The 12847-nt window shown below is 37.6% G+C and overlaps 1 protein-coding gene across 6 annotated transcripts in view; it reads right to left on the bottom strand.

The window, feature by feature from the left end:
• GABRG3 (gamma-aminobutyric acid type A receptor subunit gamma3) overlaps nt 1-12847 on the bottom strand; it is a 530126-nt gene that overhangs the window by 26584 nt on the left and 490695 nt on the right. The gene's annotated exons all lie outside the window — the stretch shown is intronic.

Genomic DNA, 12847 nt, shown 5'->3' with positions numbered 1-12847 from the left:
CTAGGGGTGCACCTTCCCTGCCAAACACCTGATTTCGGATTTGACTGGTTTCACCGTTTCCCCCTCAGATCACAATGCTGCTCTACACAAGCTGCTAGGGGCCCTTATCCACGACGAAGCACACAAACATTCTCCATAAAATGAGATCTTGTTCACAGAGATTGAAAGCTCAATGTGGGAAAGCCTTAATTAGCCTCAGATCAGGTTTGCTACCACACAGTAAACATGACAAAGTACAGCATCCTCTCTCGGGGCCCCTTAACAATATTTTCTATGTTCTTTGTGATTGGTAACATTTCAGTATTCCTTAGTACCAAATGTATTATTGAATAGTTGGCATAAAAGGTTCCCTTGTGTTAGTAAAGTACATAATACCACCATTTGTACATTTTGTTTTCTATCTAGGTTTTTATGTTATACCCAGCAGCACAGTGGTGTCCAAATTGTATCAGAAATACAGCTCTGTATGCAAGAAGTGAAAAAAAAAATAGCATACCATTTTGCAAAGTGCGGTCCCTACGGTGCCTATGTGTCCTGTCTTTGAGAAGGTATAAAATTGTGTGAGTTTTCTGATTTATGTATGTAAACCACCCTAACCTGTGGAGAGTCCTTTTGCTCCTACCCTATAGAAGATACAATTCTCTGTGGTTATCAGGCCCTAAGAGGTTATATGTGAAAGCAATAATGATTGTATTATCTTATTTGTTACTGAGCTGGGGATCTGTGAGGTATGAGAACAGAATAATTCTCAATAACTGGCATGAGAAGAGTATAATGTTATATCTACTGCTGTACTTTTAGTATACAGCACCTCAGCTTTTATTTCTGTGTTCTTTAAATGTCCTTTTGTGATTATCATTGCTACAGAGGTGGTCTGATAAGGTTATTATGGAACACTGACAGACCTTGGTTGTCAGCAGGTGGTATAGAACCTGGGGACCTCTAGCGCTAAATGCATGAGTCTCAAGCCATATGGCTCTTAGCTAAGGCTGTAAAGTAGGCCCATTAAGCTTTCCCTCTAAGTGATCTTGGGGCCACTAGATGGGACAAAACCCCTCACCCGGGAGATGTGTGGGTTACAATAACAGACAGGGCATAAACTTGCTTGGACCCCTTCTCCAATCACATGGCAGACGATATGTACAGTAATCAGCACCCTGCCTTTCCAGTAGAAAGAACTGTATTTCTACTTTCGGGTTAGAAGAATCTCCAAGCATTTAAACAGCTGCCATTTTTAAGGGCTCCCCCAAAATTGCTCACAAAATCCCTGTCACACACAAAAAAAGAACATTGAACGCTGCAGTTCCTCTTTAAAATGGATCATTATTGGTTGGGTGCTGTCAGCATTCTTAGTGCTGCACACGAACCATGTAGGGGAGAAAATCTTTATCCCCAAAGGGCTTATAGTCAACAGTGATTGCCATTAAGTAGTTACCCCTTGCCACCGGATTCCACAGAGTGATCATACAATTATGTCTTCTAGATACAGAGAAAAAAACTATAGTGATTTCAGATACTACTACATAATAACTTTTCTTAGCTCTCATATACCTATTTTAATTCATAGATCTCAAAGCCTCTTCTAAAGGATGGTAAGTATCGTAATTGCATTTTGCAGATCAGCAGCCAGATTTTTAAAGGTATTTAAAGGTGCCTAAAGATCTAAAGAATATTTGAGTGTTGCCCAGTATGAAATTCATGAATGGCTGGGAGAGCATTCATGTAACATAGCTGTGAGTAATTTTATGTGCTAGTGGCTGTATGTGGGCAAGCCAGGCGTGGCTGCTTTGGCAGCAAAGCAGTGTAAAAGGCACCCCAGGCTAGAGAGTTCAGGGGACACAGCTGTTCAACAGTTCAGACTGTACCCCGGGGAATATCAGAATATGATGCTATAGACATAGCAAAAGAAAACCCTAATGTAGGTACCAGATTTATTACCACAACATTAGCAGTGGGTCAATTTTCATATCTTCCTCATACCACACAACATTTCTCACAGTGAGGAATGGAGATCAAGCCATGCAGGAAATTGCAGTGGGGAGCCTTTGAAGCCTTCATTGTTTGTAAATTTGTGTCCAGGACACATTCTCCCCCATTTGTTTAATTACAGAAACATTTGACAAACAAATGGTGCATCAAGGGTCTGAATCTCCCCTGTACAAGTGAGAATCAGGATTACCGTAGCTTTGCTGAAGTCGGTGGAGTTACGCAAGTGTGAAACTGATGTGAGAAGAGACCTAGCCCCTGAGAGTCTAAAGTAAGGCTAGGCAGTGCACTGTTTGGATACTATTAAAGCCGCTGATGGTCTTGGTGTGGGGAGGAAATCATCTCAGCATTAAAAAAACTGGAAGCACTTATGTCCCTCAGGTTAGCACTGTCATGGTAAGTAAAAACTGTGTGCTGGCCAAGGCTTTTAAAAACTACTGTAGATTGCAGTATGCATCTAAATTGCATTTTAGATTTTCTTTTAACCTTGATCAGATCAACTCCTTTTGAGTGACCTCAATTTGTCACTCAGCCTACTGAATAGCTGCATCAGTCCCTAGTTATCTAAAATTTCTTGCTAGTAGCTTTTGTTAGTGTGTACAGCAGTAGCATGTACATGCCAAGCTGCACACAGTACAGTTTTACAGCTACTTATTTAAAGTACATGGACCATCAATAATGAAAATCACGCAGTTTCTATTCTAAAAGATTACAGAAATGTCAAAGGAAGAGGTATGAGTTTTATAGGCATTAACAATCCAAAATATAAAATTAAAATATTTTCTTCATTCTGCATTGTGGGACAACTGTATATGGTATATTCGTTTTATAGAAATCCAACTGACATTAATGTGATTTCCAGATAAGGAACAAATACAGAACATGCAATACAGATCTGCAAAGCAGATTTCAGAGGAAAACCCTGCTTTAAGGTAAAATTAATGGATATAACAGACTTTAAAAAAACATAAGTAATCTAATTGCAAAATTGGAAGCCACATGGAAACCAAAGAAATCTCCAATTTGCAACTAAGAAAATAGTTTTCATTATCAACAACTTAAATAATTTCTCAGGAAACTTACTTAAAATTTTTACTAAACAATCAGCCAAGTTATTGAAATTATTAAAATTGCCTGTAGGCAAAATAATCCACTACAGGTTTTATCTAACAAGAAAAAAATGTATCTTAAGGCAACAAATCTTTTAAAGTAATCAAAATAGCGAGGCAAAATTTCTCATGAAACCCAGATGATTGTTGTCTGTGACCTAAAATACTCTTATTAATTTTAGTTTATAATTTGAAAATAGGACCATGGGTGGAAAAATAATGATTTTCTATGGATTCAGAACCTGGAGTTTTAATGAATGGTGCTAAGCAGCAGCATATTGTCTTTTTCTGCTAAAGACTGAGGAAGGCTTGAGTGAACTGCCAAAAGTTTTCCTATATCACATAAAAACTCAACTCCCTTAAAGATGAAATCTTTGAGTAGCACATAACTGGAAGGTGTATTTTTAAATAGATCTTTTTACAGTATAACCACACTAATGTGCATTGCATAGTAATTCTTATCTTCAAATTAGACCATATGTTCAATCTACTACAGTTGTTTCACCATCTTACCCCTCATCTTCACTCATTCTACTGTTATACTCTATGGCTAAAATGGATGGTGATCCCATTTGTCTTACTAAAAGTTAAATGAAGACTGATTTAAGTGATGTGTAATATGAAACTACCATGGACCAACTTGACAATTTTCTGGTTTACTGTATTTTTAATATGTGAAAGAAGACAAGACTTTTGTTCCTCTTCACCTGAAATGGAGAATAATAAAGAGTGTCAGAGTTCACCTGTGACATTAGTGAATGTGATTGTGAGAATAAAATCCACTCACTAGAAAGATGACTAACAGCATGCTATGAATATATTACTATAGACCTGTGGGACTCAAAGAGAGCTCATAGGGGTAACTCATTTACCATGTTTGCTTTTATAATATTTCATGAAATCTACTTAATACTGGGTGAGTAAATTTCCCCATCCTCCAAGTTTCAATCTCTTTTCCATGTTTGAACCCAACACCATCTCCCCGCCCACCCCACTTCTCTTTTTTCCCTTCCACCCAACCTTGTCTGACACCTTTTGCTCCCAAAGCCTTCCCCTGTCATTCCTTTATGGCTCTCCCACCAAGTCTGCTGTGCTGGCCTAGTAAATTGAACAACTCTTACTGGGCTGATTACTCTCTACCTTCCATAGTCTGGAGCACCCCTGAGTCAGAAGCACCTCAGATTGCAATGCATATCTCTGATCTGAAAACAACCAGCCCAGCTCACAGGACACTAAACAAGTTAGGATTTCTTTAAGTATCATTTGCCTGTTATTGATGTGACTTCTGCAGTTGACTTGTTTATCCAATTGCTATGTTGCGCCGAAATGATTTTCCCAGATCTTACTCCGTCAGGGAGAGGAAGACCTGCCTTTGGAAGATCCAACAATTGAGCGCAATCGTGACTCTAGAAAGACGTTCTCTTATTTTAAAAAAAATGATAAAAATAGGATATTGTAAATGCTTCTTGGAGATGCAGAGAAGATGAAAGGCAGGGGAATAAATGTCCCTGTCTCCTTTAAAATCTTGATAACCAAAGAAAATGTGCTAGGGCTTATGCGGTCTTTTATTCTGACCCCTCCAAAACATGTTTTTCTGTGTGTATCACTAATGTGCATCGCCATGGAACAATCTTTGATCTCAAGCACTCTAGAATGAATGCTCCTAAGGCCTAGAGAAATATAAAATGACTGAGGTCACCCTGCTACTTAGGTGTTTTTCTCAGATGGCTATACATTGCTCTGATGACAGCGTTTCTCCAGTGTGAGTAATGATGCACGTGTTCACACAGGTGCACACACACAAGAGCAGACAGGCACATTTGCACACATTCCAGCATGTAAATTTACTAATTCTGAAGTGTTATATTACAGGTAACTTGTGAGCATGATATGTTAAATAAAAGACTCTATGGGTCTCCAGGGGTGGCTTTGAGTATTATTTGTATTATCATAGCATTGTAGCCTAAGAGCCTGTATCTTAGAGCAGGATTCCATTGTAGCAGGTGCTATGCAAACACAACAAAAAGATGATGCCAGCCCTTAGGAACATACAATCTAGATTAATAATTGCTCTAGGCATGGACAATTGTGTGTGTGTGCGTGTGTGTGTGTGTGTTGTACACAGTCCAGAGACTGCTGTTTTAAATAATATAGATCATGCATTTTTTCTTATGAAATACACTGAGCTCATTAATTGCAAATGGCTAGCAGTAGTAGTAATTGTGTTGTTGTTACATAAGTTATAGATCTTTTTTTTTATATCACAGAGCCATGTATAATAATATGGGGGTGAGGGAGACAAACAAATTCCAAAAACATGTTTTCATAACAGGAACTTTGAGGGTTGTTTTAAAGAATATATATATATAAAAAAGACACATGCGTAAATAAAAGAGATTAATGTAACGAGTGGATTTAAGGTCTCATTAATGCCAATGGGAGATTTGTCTTTGACTCAAGTAGGACCAGGATTTGGCCCTAAATTATAACTCATAACTGAACTGTCTCTTATTTAAATGTTTGCCATTGTAAAGATTTTTTTTCTCGTGTAACAACATTAGGAAGTATAACATTGAAGCTATTTCTTGTTTATTTACTGAGTCAGCATCAGGTAATTTACATTTGACGTTATTTGTTCTTCCGTAGGCAATAACCTTTCATTTTCTTTGATGGAACTAGCATTTTCAAGAGCCCAATAAAATGTCAAAGTTTTGTTGAATGACATTGTGTCTGTTTTGAAAATCTGATGACTAGTATGTGTTTAAATTTCTTTCATCCTATGATTTTGAATGGTAGCATTAGGCTTGGAAACATTCATGAAATGTGTTAGAGGTCTAAATTATCCATACTGGCAATGTTTTCGAATTATTGACATACATGTATGAAATAAAATGTTTAGAAATTAATCTTTTTCAATAGTTTAAATAACTGTCTGAAACTGAAAAGACAGTAATGATCGTGTCCTAAAGAGCTTGTTATGTACTGTACCCCTACATTTTAAAGTAGTCGATTTGAAATTTGGTTGCACATATTCTACAGTCTTCAGCTACACTACACAACTTCTGTTAAGTCCCTTTTAGCTCTTTGAGAGTACGGGGGAGATAGACCAACATCTGTGTATACAGCTGCATTCAAGAAGGCAACCCCAAAGATATAAACTCCCAAACAATAAAGCCTGAGTTACTACAGTGCTTTGTTCGAGTGATTAAAAAGAGTTTGACCCTTATAATGATAGCTTTATTCTGAAAACCTAAGTGTTCTTTGTTTGCAGCACTACTACAGAGCATAATGCTTCCCCTCAAAATAGGCCATGTGAAGTTATAGCATCCTACTCATCCAAGCACTGCTGCCAGCATCAGAATTACTTTTAGACCACGTCTAGCCATAATGACATTTTCATTTCAGAGCAGAAAATAGCATTTTGTATGCTCTTTCAAATATGGAACTAATGAAAATGATTGATTTTTCATTTTACTATTGCAAGGTACAAATAATATTGAGCAGTCCTCACAAAAAATCCAGGTCCATCAAGCCAAGCAATATGAATAAAACCATATGAATACCACAAGCAGAAATTCAGGCCATGATTACAAGTCTAGTTCAATTTCTGACTGAACAATAGAAAAGCTACATGTATAACCTCTATCACCTAGAATGCATTTAGTGTATCAAGCAGAGAGTAAATCAATGTCCAAATATCATAGATCATGAATTAGCTATTACTCTTTATTCATAGAGAAAATATCACTAAGTATCACAGTTAGGTTCCTCTTTTGCCTAAGGAAAGATTAACAATATGGTAGTTTGAATAATAATAAATTACCATATGCCGTCTGTGAAGGTGGTACTACAAGATCCTAAAATATGAATTATTTTTATAGGGTTATATAGCATTGCAAGGGTTATTGTCTGGGAGCACAGTGATGCTTTTAGAACTTAACATTCTCCACACTCCATGAAGTACAGAATGCAGCAGGAGTAATGAGCAGACACTAAGCTAATGCTTCTCAAACTCATTTTGCTGTTAATAATTGTCCTGGAGAGCACAGTTTATGTCACCTGTTAGGCAGTGCTGATCACGTCCCACTTATGTATAGTACTAACACTTTTAATGACACAATCCATTGACAATATTGCTTGGGGAAGGGGACTTGGTCTCTTTGTTTTTAATGATGTTTGGCATGAAGTCGCACAGGCTTTAATGTCAACAGTTTTATTATTCAGAATTTCATTTAGACTGATACAATTAAGATGGAAATGAAATCTAAATTACTTTGAATTTTAGAGCAGTTCAGATTTCAATAATTGGACCTAAAACTGCCTTGATAGTATTGGGTCTGACTGAAAGCCAGGAGACCTATTTTCTAGAACTGTTTTAGAAATGGGATTTTTTTTGACAAAATACCAAGTCATTGAAATTATAATTTTTCATAGGAAAAGGTCACTTTCAACAAATGTCCCATTTAGAAACTGTTTTAAAAAAGTTTCAAAATTGCCAAAACATCCCATTTTGACATTTTCTATATGAAATGGTATGTTTTCCAGTTCAAAATTACTTTTCATTTCAAAATTTAAGTTAAATCATAAAAAAGAGGTCAAAATCTAAATGAAATGTTTTAATTGATCCCAAGCATTCCCAACAACCCGTCCCCCCTGCCTCCCCAGATTTTCAGTTATCTAAATGTTTTGAGATTTGGACTTTTTGTCCTGATCTGGGAAGGAAAATTTTTTGAAATCTTGACAACTTTCATGGGACAGGAAAACAGTTTCCCAGCTGGCTCTACTATTTCCAGGTTCAGATGCAGATGAAATCTCTGGTGTTTGTGCAAAACTTCTTCCCCCAAATGGCAGAAACTTAATGAGAATAGCCGTTCTTGGGAGATTACTGTGCATTTTACAAAAATCAGTTGAACTCCATCTGTGGCAGAAATCTCATGAGAACATATTACGAGGTTCTGGTGCTGTCAAATCTGAATCCCAGCCTCAAGCCCTAAAGCAGCTTTCATTGATTTTAAGACCAGACTGGACCATTGTGATAACTGAGTCTGATCAGCATAACACAGGCCTTAGGGCTTCCCTGAATTAATCACTGCTTCAGGTAAAATAGATGTGGTTGAACTAGAGCATATCTTTTAGCAAAACATCAAATCTTGACTTAAAGAATTTCGGTTGTAGAGAATCCACCACAATCCTTGGTAAATTGTTCCAATTGTTAATTACCTTCTCTGTTTAAAAAAAAAAAAGCACCTTATTTCACATTTGAATTTGTCTACCTTCAACTTCCAGCTACTGCATCTTGTTCTACCTTTGTCTATTAAATCAAAGGGCCTTCTTGTAGACTGGTGAACATGATCACCAGTTTGGGAAAAATAATTGCCCATGCCCAGTTCAGTTTGTAACCCTTATCTCAGAGCCCTGTTTATTCACCACAACTCCCAAATGAAATGTGGAACACCACCACTAAGTAACAGCCCTGTTCCCAGCCTAGTTTTGGGGGGGTCTCTGTACTCCTTCAGCTTAATGGTCTAGATCTTTTCCAATCTAACAGAGCCTACAAGGCCTACCTGCCTCCTTATAGCCAGCTTCTACATCCACAGGAGAATGTGCTCCCAGCCCTCTCCTGGTCCCAGGCGCTCTCAGGAACTTGGGGTCTTTACTTACATCCCTTAGTTGGGAATCATCCAAAACAGTCACTTGATGCTGTCCAGCTGAGTTTGGTGATTCCCAGCACCTACCTGCTGGGCTTCTCCCTAAAACAAGGCTGGTGGCTCCCTCCTCCTCCTCCCCACCCCCAGCCCTTAAAAAGGCAGACTGCCCTGTTACAGCTCTGTTATCAAATGTCTGCTCTCCAGGTAGGTTCTTGCAGTTGGTGATCGAGACACCTCTTCACCTCCTGTTTGTTAGAATAAACAGATTGCGCTCCTTGAATCTGCCACTACAAGGCATGTTTTCCAGTCCTTTAAACATTCTCCCAGCTCTCTTGTAATATCTTATGAACATTTACATACTGGTTAACACAATGCAGATACATTTGTAGGCCCAACTGCACAACAGATCTCATGTTATTCTGAGTTCATGAGTTATGTTATTATGAGCTTTCATGGATCTTTTACTTGTCCTCTAACTCAGGTTGTTGTTTTTAACAAGTGGAGACTTCTTTATCTATTGTTGGATGTAGCTTTTGGGCATCTAGTAAAATGTTAAACATTCATCAATTGTCATTCACACTTTTCTATTAAAAATAGTTCTCCCAGTTGATTTGGCTCATAATTATTTTCAGTTTTGTGAAAATTGGCCCCTTTAAAGCACTAAATATATATGTTACTGGTTGGGATTTTATTCTGTTTGCACATAAGAAATGTAATTAAGTCACAATCACTTGTCACTAAGCAATCACTAATTTTTAGTTCTGTGATCAATTCATTTTTACATGTCAATATGAGGTCTAAGATATAATTCCCCTGTGTTGGATGCAACACTTTTTGAAATTGTCATATATAATATTTAGAAATTCCAAGGATGTTTCACTCAGGGGCATAATTTCAGAAATATTCTGTGGAAAGGGGAAAAAGTTGTGCCAGCATATAGAACATTATATATGCTTATATTATATCCCGCAAAGTTGGAGATGGGGGTCAGAGAAGAAAGGGGAAGACATAATGGAGCATAGCAAATAACGTCTCTTGATGTAGTACTGGCAGCATGAGACCTCCCTCATATGTCACTCAGATTGAAGTCCACCATGGCAGCACAGGTATTTTTTTTTCTCTACACATTACAAGTAAGTGCTTATGGAGTTGGTCATACTGTTTTTAGTGTAATTTGGTGGTCTGTAATTAGTTGCAGCCATCAACTAGTGCACCCTCTTGCTTTATCTGTTGATCCATAATTGTTCTAGATCATTTTCTTTTGAGTTGTCAGTGACTTGGAAACAGGTAATGCCATTTTTGACAGAGTGTTACTCCCCTTCCCCTTACCCACTCGATCCTTCCAAAATAAATTATAATCAGTGAGTTTAACATTCTTATCATGCAAATCTTCCACCAGGTTTCAGAAATGCCAACTAGGTTGAATTTATGATCATAAAAGAGTAATTCAAATTCCTTTTGTTTATTACCCAGGCTCCTAGCATTGGTGTACAGGCAATAAAAAAATGTCCTCTCTTCATGTGCCTTGGTACCTTGATTAATTTTGCTCTCAACAGCATAAGTCTGTGGTAAATGAGTGCTCATTTGTCCCCGCTTTTCACCCTCCCCTTTTGTGGTCAGTTCTATGCCCTCCTCATAGTCTAAACAGTCTGTGCCCTAGAAGATTGATTCCCCTTCTATTGAGCCTTGAACTTATCTTTAGCCCCTGCCTAAACCTGCCTGTTCTGCTCTTCTCTTCTTGAAAGTTGTATTTGTACTTCTGAATTCTCAGACCACATACCATTTTTTACATTTTTTAAAATCACAACTATAACTATTTTCTTATCTGGTTCACAGTAACAATTCACTCTTCTTTGACCTGTGATTGTTTTAGTCATGTACAATATCTGCATAAATTCCCTGAATTCACATGTATAATTCCTCACTATCCTTAAAATAGTTTGCTTTACCTGGCCAAAGAATCATTCTCAAATCCTTTGTCAAGATACAATTCTGAGAAGTCTTTCAACAATAATACACCAATTATTAAAAACCCAACAAACTCTCCTCCCCTTCAGATAATTGACTTTGTAGTCCCTGGCCATTTGGTATATTCAGATGATTTGTATCATCTGTACATTTTAGACTGTAGACTCCATTGACTGTGTCTGCAGAAGAGTAATGTTGGCCTAAAACTCTTAAAGAAACAAAGTCACAAATTTAGATTGAGTTTGTCAATATCTGTCTCCTCATTGTCTCTAGGGCTTTCCTTTGTTTACTGATGGATTCTCTAAATCTTCTGACATGTAACAATATAAACTATCTAAAACACAAAATAGAAACATGCATTGTGTTTCCACTAAGTTTCTCAGATCAATTGTCATGTCACTCCAAAATAACCTTCAGAGCCAGCGCTAGTGTGAGAAAAAAAGTACAGACATCTTTCGAAAAGGTCTCTCACCATCCAAACGTCCACTATTCTCTTCTTCTCTGTGGTCCCTCAAACTTATTCACCTTCTCCCCATGTTGGAAGAGGGACCATTATAGATTATACAGAGGAAGAGGATGAGGAATCCCTATCAGAGTTTGTGGGGAAAAACAAGGGAGAATGCTCCAATAGAATATGACAATTCATACCAAATTCGCAGCTGATTATGAAAAGGTGTAACACTAGTGAAGTCAACAGATTTGCACCCACTTATACCAGAGGAATTTGACCTTTCACAAACGAAAATGCAAATTGCTAGTAATCAACCAGGATGAAAATATGCCGACCTGCCTTAACTAATGTGTACACTGTGCACTTGCACGGGGCCAGCATCTCAGGAACCTCTCTCCGCCCCCAACAACTAAGGAAAAAAACAACCAAAATGACTCTCAAAAAACTGAAAGGTGCTGTGACCCCGTGTACCGAATTGGAAAGCCACTTGCTCAAATTCGATCCACTTACTCAGATTTGGCCTGGCCGCTCCTCTGTCATGCTTACAGAGGTCCCAATTTCTGTAATGTGCAGAGCCCCCACATTCTTTAATCCAGATCTGAAAATATGATACATTTTGTATATTGTATCCTGCTAAAGAGCATGTGAAGGTATTATTTTTGGTAATTACTTTGAACATTTCAGTTTTCCTTATTTAATTGGTAAAGCATAAATAGCTATGTAATTACCAAAATTAGGTCTTATTTTGGAACAAGTTTGTAAATCTTAGCCTTATATTCTTTATTGCTGTAATCCACACTTCTGATCTATTCCAGTGGGCCTCTGTGAAAACTTTGAGGGAGTATGGGGGTCAGAAAAGGAGTCTGAATTTTCAATGGCAAAACCACAATATTTTTACTACTTCAGTAAATTTTGAGCTTAGCATTCAGGGTTGAGGAATCAGTATATGCCACCAAACTAGGCTGACTGGCAATTGTGTATGATTGTGTTTAGTATGATTTTTATTTAAAAGAGCGTGTTGCTATTATGTTGCCATGGTAACTGAATCTTCTGTGGAACAAAAACCAAGTATAGAACGGAGTGTGATTTAAACGGATTTAAAGTTATTTCTGACTGAAGGTTTGTGGAACATTAATTACAAACATAGCTTTCTTTTACTGAAGCGGCAACTGCCATGCCTGTTTCATTCATGTGGAAGGGCTCAGTTAAGAATCAAAGTGCTACACCGGATGTAATAAAATAGCTAAAGAAAGGATTGCAGCAACTATTCCAGTGTAGCAGCACCTTTAACATCAGACATGGTTTTCAGCAAGAACAGCTATCCTAATTGACCATTACAGGCCTGATATCAGTTACTATTGCTGTGTCCTATTCACAGTGAAGAACTGGGGGTGAAATTCTGGTGAAGTCTATGGAGTTTTTACCATTGACTTCAAGCAAACCAAGATGTCATCCTTAAATATAAAGGGTAAAATTTTCAAAAACACCTAAGTCCCATTAAAAGACAATGGGACATAGATTGCTAAATCATTCATCCCAAATATCTCTATTTTATGAACTGTAAGACTTAATCTGTGGGTAGCCGTAGCCCAGGGGAATGAGAACAGGACTGGGTTTCTGAATAGCTTGTCTGGTCCTCACAAATATTTGCTATGTCTCCTTACTTTATGCTTCAGTTATCCCAT

This window comes from Mauremys reevesii, linkage group 1, assembly GCF_016161935.1.
Source record: "Mauremys reevesii isolate NIE-2019 linkage group 1, ASM1616193v1, whole genome shotgun sequence".
Taxonomy (NCBI): domain Eukaryota; kingdom Metazoa; phylum Chordata; order Testudines; family Geoemydidae; genus Mauremys; species Mauremys reevesii.
Note: the sequence above shows the minus strand (reverse complement) of the source record. Positions and strands in the feature narration are given on the sequence as shown.